The following is a 9,581-nucleotide window of genomic DNA, read 5'->3' as shown; positions in this document are numbered from 1 at the left end:
CTGAAGATTATGCTTGAAAGAGAAGGTTAAAAATGAATGAGCAACTCTAACTCCTTCATTTAACAGATGAGAACATTGGGGTGAAATGTTCAGCTATCACTAGTGAGGTGAAATCACATGTCCAAGGTCACACTACTAGCAGGTAGCAAAATGACGGCTCGTCTCGGTCCTCTTGCCACCTCCATGTGCTGATTTTCAAAATGCTTCTCAATCTTAAGTGACAGCATGTGCGTGGAAGTTCCCTAGATGAGGAAGGACGAAACTTGAACAAGCAGTGATTCTTGGGGGCTTGTCAGAGGGACACCCTTGTTGGGCTGGAGCCCAGCTGCAGATCATGTCAACTACGGTTCTTAGGTTGGATCTCAATCGCTCCTGACTGTGGTGTATTATTCTAAATGTCTTTGTAGAGAGCCAAGCAGACCATCTGTTGTCTGGAGGTACAAGATTCAAGTGGTGGACGAAGCTGTTGTGCTCAGATACAATGAGACATGTGAGACAAAGATGAGGATGGAGCCCACGGGCGTCAGAGAGGAGGACACGCTCATTCCACATGTGTGGAAAGAGCAGGGCACAAATGGGGGAAAAAGGCTTTTTTACTTGGAAAAGGCTTTTGGAAGCTACGTGGAAGTCACGTTGGTGGGGAGATATGCCCGGGATGCCGCTGGTACACAGTCCCTTATGGGCCACACGTAGTCGGTCCCAGTCCTTTGTCTCTACCACCTAAATGGTGCTTGTTCATCCACTTTTCTCTCTCCTAACGACCACAGCCTATGTTAGGCCTTTATCACCTCCCACCATTGCTGAGGCGGCTCCCAGCCAGCGCTCCTGCCTTCAGTCTGGCCCCCTCTGATCCATTCTCTACGCGGCAAATCTAATCACACCTCTGCCAGCCGAAGATGCTTCAGTGGCTCTGAGGCAGAGACAGTTTATCAGGAAGCTAATGAAACTTGAGGTGCATGGGCACAGGCCTCTTTCAAGGCTCTGAACTGACCTTTTGTGCCATAAATACAAATCAGGGATTTCTTAAAGAGGGCCCCAGAAGTGTATACGCTTCTGGCCCCACAAAACTTAGGTCCGCTCTTGCGATAACTCACCCTTTCGGTATGGTGCATACAAGTCCTGGGCATAGGATCCTTTCTTTCCTCAACTGTACCTGCCTACTCCACTGCAGTTTATTCATACACTCCAGCCACAGTCAAGTTTCATCTCCTCAGAAGTGCCATGTTCGGGAGCCTGGGCAGCTCAGTCAGTTAAGCGTCTGCTTTCGGCTCAGGTCATGATCCTGGGGTCCTGGGATCGAGCCCCTCATTGGGCTCCCTGCTTAGCAAGGAGTCTGCTTCTCCCTCGCCCCCCCCCCTCCCGCTTGTGATCTCTCTCTCTCTCTCAAATAAATAAAATCTTAAAAAAAAAAAAGTGCCATGTTCTTTCATTTGTGGGCAATTTCAAATATATCTCCCTCACTTAGAACCCTTCCTGGCCCCCTCTTCCCTTAGCTCACTACTACCCAGGTATCAGGCTATGTCCCAAGACCTCTGGGAAGTCTTCATTGACTCCCTAACCTGGATTTCTGAGGTACTCCCAGAGCATCTCGACCTCCCCCTAGAGGAGGCTTGATCACACTACACTGTCATTGCCAAGTGACTTATATGTACCCCTACTGGATTGTATGCTCTATGGAGGCAGTGACATTGTCTTTCTAGTTGGCACTAATACCTGGTGACCAGTAATAGGGGATCAATAAATATTTTTTGAATGAATAAACATCAGACCTTCACTTCTAATGCTGGTCATGCAACATATAATTAGGCTGAATACTCCCCGTTTGGACAAAAGAGCAATTTTCTTTTTTTATACTTTTGATAGCATAAAACTTAGCTGTGAAGAAAGTTCTTAGAATTTTAAGTATTCCTTTGAAATTGGCTGTTCACAGAAATAGAACAAACAATGCTAAAATTTGTTTGGAACCACAAAAGATTCAAACTGAAGCAATCTTGAGAAAGAACAAAGTTGAAGGCATCACACACCCTGATTTCAAGCTGTATTACAAAGCTACAGTAATCAAAACAGTATGGTTTTGGCATAAAAACAGACACAAAGATCAATGGAACAGAATAGAGAGCCCCAAAATAAACGCATGCATATATGTCAATTTATGACAAAGGAGCCAAGAATACACAATGGGGAAAGGACAGTTTCTTCAGTAAGTGGTGTTGGGAAAACTGTACAGTCACAGACAAAAATGAAACTAGACCACTGTCTTACATCATACACAAAAATTAACTCAACATGGATTATAAAAACTTGAATGTAAGAACTGAAACCATAACGCTCCTAGAAGAAAGCATAGATGGTGAGCTCCTTGACATTGGTCTGGGCAATGATTTTTTTGGATTTGACACCAAAAGCAAAGGCAACAAAAGCAAAAATAAAAAGTGGAGACTACACCAAACTACAAAGCTCTGAATAGCAAAGGAAACTCATCAACAAAAAGGCAACCTACTAAATGGGAGAAAATATTTGCAAACTATATATCTGATAAGGCATTAATATCTAAAACAGATAACAAACTCAAACAACTCAATTAAAAAATGGGCAGAGGACCCGAATAGACATTTTTTCTAAAGAAGACAAACAGATGGCCACCAGATACGTGAAAAAAATGCTCAACATCATTCATCATCAGGGAGATGCAAATCAAAACCACAATGACATATCACCTTATGTCTATTAGAATGGTAACTGTGGAAAAGACAAATAACAAGTGTTGGCAAAGATGTGGAGAAAAGGGAGGCTTCATGCACTATTGGTGGGAATACAAACTGGTGCAGCCACTCTGGAAAACAGTATGGAGGTTCTTCAAAAAATTAAAAATGGAATTACCATATAATCCAGCAATTCCACTTCTGGGTATTTATCTGAAGAAAACAAAACATGAACTCGAAAAGATATCTGCACTCCATGGTTATTTCAGCACTATTTATAATAGCCAATATATGGAAACAACTTCAGTGTCCATAATGGATGAATGGATAAAGAAAAATATATACAATGGAATATACACACATACATAATGGAATATTATTCAGCCATATTATTTGCCATTTGTGATAACAGGTATGGACCTTGAGGGCATTGTGCTAAGTGAAATTTAAGTCAGAGAAAGACAAATGCTGTATGATCTCAATTATATGTGGAATCTGAAAAACAAAACAAAACAAAACACCAAGATAGGACAGATTGGTGGTTGCAGAGGTGGAGGTGTGTGGGTAGGTGAAATGGGTGAAGGTGGTCAAAAGGTACAAACTTCCAGTTATAAAATAAGTAAGTCCTGGGGATATAAGGTACAGCATGGTGACTATAGTTAATACTACTGTATTGCATATTTGAAAGTTGCTAAGACAAGTATATCTTAAAAGTTCTTATCACAAGAAAAAAGTTTTTGTAGTTAAGTATGGTGACAGATGTTAATCAGACTTACTGTGGTGATCATTTTGCAATATATACAATTGCTGAATCATCATATTGTACACCTGAAACAAATATAACACAAGTTATATGTCAATGATACCTCAATAAAAAAAGAAAGAAAATTCGCTGAATATAATAAAAAGAGTTGGTTTGTTGGGGGGGGATTATAAACTTATGACTAAAACTTTATTCATTTATAGATCAAATAGTAAAGCACTAAACTGTTTATTCCCACTCTATGCAAGTGTCTAGAACAGAGGAAGTAGACTTTAGTTAAAAAGAGAAAGTTTGGGGTGCCTGGCTGGCTCAGTCAGAAGAACATGCAACTCTTGAAATCCAGGTTGTGAGTTTGAGCCCCATGTTGGGCGTAGAGATTACTTTAACTAACTAACTAGCTAACTAACTAAAAAGAGAGAGAGAGAGAGAGAGAAAGTTCAAACTCTTACTATAAAGATGGCTTTTTCAGAAGAAAAAATGAGCTGGTTTGGAAAAAACCCACCTTGTATCATGTGAGTGATCTGAAATAAAGATGGAATGGATTCTTTTCTTTTGATTGCCTTTAGCTTAAAACTGAAGAGACAGTTCGGAATTCTGAAAGAAAAACAAGTTGGGTCAGGGGGATGGGAGAAATAAAGGCAACTTTTGGGATGATTTAAGTAAGTCTAAATCAATTTGTAGAATACAGTGTAATTATTAAAATGTGTAAATTTAATCACTGAGAAAATATTTCAGATAACATTCCAAAGAGAAAATTTATAGCCCAAATGAAGGCTTTGTAAGTTAATGAAGAACCAGCATATTAGAGGAATAAACATCAGACTGAGGGAAGAACCTCTCACTAAATCTCCCAAAGCCAAATTTTCTCATTTCTAAGATGGAGTTGAACTAGATAATAGTAATCACTAATACTTTATGTCAACTAGTATGGATTGGCTTGTCCAACATTTAACCTTCTAGAATGCTTTCTTGAACAGGAGGCTAGAAGCAAAAAATACACCCCTCCAAAAAAGAAAAAAAAAAAATCCCCAAATACCAGATTTCTTTGAAGCTAAAATTTTAGATATAAGTTCTTACCAATCAGATGCACCCACATGATACTTGAATTCAAAAAGGAGTCCAATGGGGGAGAACACATGGCATCCATTCTGTTCGTGTATATTGTGTAGCAAAAGCAGCTGCCAGATTCTTCAAGCAACTGCCGCCATGTTGTGGCATGAGCAGCAAGTCCTTGGCCCAGCCCTGGGGCGGTGGTTGTTCTTCCTAGTTCAGTCTGGAGTCAGCTTCCTCGGTCTTCCCAGTGATCCTCTCAGCAACTTAATAGCTAGAACTAAATCCTTCCTGGAGGGAGTTCTGTTTTCTGCAAGTCCTAGGAAGTAGGGGGGCCAAGGCCGTTCAAGAGTGTTACTGTCATGGAAGTTCCAGCGCAGCTCACTGAGCAGGAATTATCATGACTTGCATCTTACAGATGAGAAAACTGAGGTGCACGGTAACCTGCCCAGGACCTACACTCTGATTCATCACTCTCTATGCCTCCCCAGCTAGATGATTCCAAGAGTGGTTTCAAATCTGAAGTTCTGACTCGAATCATCTGGATCCTGGGATGGAATGGTGATATAAAATTATGAATCAATGACTGGAGGAAATTTCAGGTCCTAACATTCCCAGAAACAATCCCAGATTATTTCAGACATGGGACAGCTTACACATGATACCAGCAGGCAGTGGCCTTGGGGACCATGAGTTTTTCTTTTCAGAGGCTGTGTGGCAGGTAGGCCAGCAACGTAGTGCAGGCTCTTGGTGGCTCTTTATGTCTGGAGTACGAGGTGGACAAATGAGTTTGTGTGGTCACTGTAGGCAATCATTTAAAAGCAAAAGGCAGACATCTTCCTTTCCCATGAAGAATTCATCTTTTTAGTACCAATAAGCTCTTGGACCAGTGTGTTCACAGATGAACAAAGAGAGAGGATAGATGTTAATCTTTTCTGTTTTCTAGAAAGGAAAAATAAGGGAGCTCTAGTAGATGACAGCCTGGAAGTTTACACTTAATTGCAGTTTTATAATTGTTCCTTGCTTTTTTTTTCCAAACAAAAATATTTATTGAACAATCAGATCCTCTGAGTATGTGTAATGTTTGCCAGGTGTGGGGGTTCACTTATGGGAAATTTTTCCTTCTGAATTCCTTTATTCCATTCATTCACTTACTCATTAAGAATGGTGAGCGTAAGAGCATGGGTCTTGCTAGCAGACAGGGTTTGAGTCTTGGCTCTCCCAACTGAATGTGTGCTTTGCACAAGTTAACTCTCTCAAGCCTCTGCTTCCTTATTTCAAATACGAGAATACTTACAGTGCTTTTTCACGGGATTGCTATGAAGATCCAGTATGATCACACAGAATACTTCATTTTAAAAATGAAGGTTCCTACTTAATGAAGGATATTACTGTTTATTAAACACCTACCATGTCAGCCACAGTGCTGTGCACTTGGCATCTAAGATGAATAAATGTGTCTGGAGAAAAGAGATATATAAATAAATAAATGCAATGGGGCGCCTGGGTGGCTCAGTTGGGTCAGTGTCTGACTCTTGATTTTGGCTCAGGTCGTGATCTCAGGGTCATGAGATGGAGCCCTGAGTTGGGCTCTGTGCTCAGCATGAAGTCTGCTTGAGATTCTCTCTTGCCCTCTGCCACTCCCCCAACTCATGCATACTCTCTAAATAAATAAATAAATAAATAAATAAATAAATAAATAAATAAATAAATAAATAAAATCCTTAAAAAATAAAGAAATGTAAAAAAGTATGAAGCGGCTTTGCAGTTTATGGTGGGAGTGAACAAATGAGGATTTGATTAATTCTATTTGGGGCAAGATTGATCAGAAAATGATCAATGTTTTCCTTTAGCAAAATCTAAGGAAAATGATTAGCATCTAAGGTCATTGGATGTAGTTCTATCTCTGGGATGAGAGAAGATGGACATTATGAACCCTGGAGGTCCAGACTGTGTGGATCCTTTGGGAGTTACAAACATGCTGGCAACACTCTTCACTGGCTTCCTATCCACATGTGAACACATTTCAATCACTTCTGTGTCCTAATCTTCTTGCCCTTCATAGCCAAACTTCTTGAAAGATTCCCTCCCATTCTCACCATTAAACATTGCCGGCTAATTTCAACCCTGGACACATCAGTAGAACTACTCTCATCATGGTCTTGATAATATCCATATTGCTAAAGCAGGTGGAAACGTCTTAGACCTCATCTTAACTGATTAATATTTGATATTATTGTCCATTTTCTCCTCTTTGAGACACTCTTTCCCTTGGCTTCCATGATAGCACTTTATACTTTTCATTGCCTTCCTACCTCTGGCTACTACTTTTAAGTCCCTATGGAGTGTTCCTCTTCTACTCATCCCTTTTGTCCTGGATTGGCCCTTTTATCTACACAACCTTGGATGATCTCATCTACTCTTGTGACTTTAGCTACTATCCAATGACCCTCACATCTCCAGCCCAATTCCCTTCCTGTACTCTTGGACATCTCAGCATGGATAATTACAAAACTAATTACAGAATACGTATATATTCTGTTTTTAATTTATCTAAGGTGTTAGTAGTTAACTAAGCTAGAAGTAACTTCCAGTTTAAGACAGTCATGCCCACTGTAATTCAAACTGCTCTTTTCTTCACAGGCATCATTTCAAAGGTCTCCAAGATGGAGTATCATCCTCAAACAACAACTTTTAAAAGGTCATGATCGAATATTCTTATTTTAGGGATAAGGATAACATATAACATTTTTCACCTTAAATAACCAAAGCAACATTAAATAATTCCAAAATACACACTTTACGATAACATCAAACACACTCAAACACCTTCACTAAAATAAGAGATGCCTGATAAATATCCCTCAATCCTCCCTTAACTTACTTGGATTTTTCTCAGGTCAGGCTTTTTTCATTATCATAATTTAAGATAGCAAGCAGTATATGACAACTAAATGCTGTATAAAATGATTCTATTTTAGTTGATCTGAAATTACCTCCTTTTTCAGTTCCACATTTAACTCATTCATTCAGCAAATACTATACACCAACCAATAGTATCTGGAAGTATTTTGCATGCTGGGGGTATAGTGTTGAACAAGGCAAGGCCTGTGTTCTCAATCTAGAAGGAGAAACAAATACATAAATAAATAAGACAAAAAATTGATTATAAGTACAAAGAACTAAAATATGATAGTGACTGAATATATAGTTACTTTTAAATAGGTCATAGGAAAAGGACTCTTTGAGATGTTTTTAAAAACTTTTTATTATGAAAATTTTCAAACATATTCTAAACAGAGCGAATATTGTAATATTCCTCCACTACCTATCACCTAGCTTAGTCGATTAGTAACATTATGCAATTCTTATTTTATCTACTCTCTTGCCTTTTTTTTTTTTTGCAAAAGTATTTTAAAACAAATTCCAGAAATCTTATCATTTCATCCATAAAGAGTTCAGTATCTACTGATAGGAAATTTCAAAACACCATATAACCTTGAGGTGCCTGGCTGGTTCAGTCAGTGGAACATGTGATTCTTGATCTCTGGGTTCATGTTGGGGGTAGAGTTTGCTTAAACAAACAACCCCTCCCAAAGCCCCACATAGCCACAGTTATCATACCCAACTAAACTATCATGTGATATGTAGTCTCATGGCTCCTCATTTGGTCTCAAAACTATAATTTTTTTTCCAAATTAGGTTCATACATTGTTGCTAAGATTCATATTTCAATAGGAGTTGCAAAAAGACAATTTCCTAATACTGAATTTGTTTCTTCATTTATTAGCTATGACTCTTCTATACAAAAAAAAAGAACTCTTTGGTTACCCTGAAATATAGAATGGTACAGGAAAGACAGATGGATGCTTGATTCTTTTGATACATTTTCAATTATCAATCTGAAGAGGTGACATTTAAGCTGAAATCTAAATATCAAAATATAGCTATGCAAGAATTAGGAGAAATAGCATTTCAGGAACAGAGAACAGTTAGGGAAAAGGCCTTAAGGTAGGAAAGATCTTAGCATGTTTACAGCCTAAAAAGGAAGTCGTTTTGGCAGGAGGGGAGTGAAAGGGCCAGAGTTAAATGAGGCAAGATTGAGACTTAGTTTGGATCACATCATGCCTTTACAGCCAGGGTAAAAGGGTTGACATTTTATAATGAAAGAGGTGAGAAATCAGTGGAGGGTTTGCATTTTTAAAAGAGAACTCTGCTGTATGGGGCAGTAGACTATAGGTAGACAAAGTGAAAGGTGAGAGGCCAGATGCTAAGAAGAGGCCTAGGGGCAAGATGGTAACAGCTGAACTAGAGTGATAATAGAGCAAAAGTGGGAAGGGGAAGTCAACACTCTGCATTAGCCATCTTAAATTTAATCTGTCTCCAGGCCATCCATGTATAAACGTGGAAAAGTCACATAGGCAACTGGACATATGTCCCTAAATTTCTGGAAGACTTGGGACTAGAAATATGATTTCTGAGTTAGTGACATATGAATTGTATTTCATGATTGACAAAAAAAGGGAAGGGGCTGAGAACAGAGCCCTGGGGTACATGAGCATCTAAAAACAAGAAGAATGTACAGTGGTTATGCAGAGATTGCACAGATACTGCACCTAGTATGTCCTCCCTCCTTAGAAAGTAATAGAACACATGCATATACTATGTACCAGCTAAAAATCATGTATCATTCTTGCAGCTAGTTTTAGGCCAAAGGAACAGGAGTGCAAGTGATGTAAGCGACTTCTGAGTCATCCCAGTAAGGGAAAAGGGTGTGTTCCCCTTCCTTTTCCCTCCTTCTACTGACTGGAATGGAAATATGCTGTGAGCCATCTTGGACCATGCAGACTAGGGCATCTAGAAAGGACAGAGCAATAAACTAAAAAGAGTCTGAGTCACAAGGATTACCTTGTGGTAAGTGCAGCCACACTAACCTCTCCTTTACTCGAGTCACTGCTCTTTTCTGTCTCTGTTACACAAAGTAGCAGAACCTATATTCTAATTCAGAGTCCAATCATTTTGTGAGCCGATAAATATCTCTGAACCTACAAAACTGAGGACCACAC

The sequence above is a fragment of the Neomonachus schauinslandi genome, chromosome 4 (genome assembly GCF_002201575.2).
Source record: "Neomonachus schauinslandi chromosome 4, ASM220157v2, whole genome shotgun sequence".
NCBI classification, from domain to species: domain Eukaryota; kingdom Metazoa; phylum Chordata; class Mammalia; order Carnivora; family Phocidae; genus Neomonachus; species Neomonachus schauinslandi.
Note: the sequence above shows the minus strand (reverse complement) of the source record.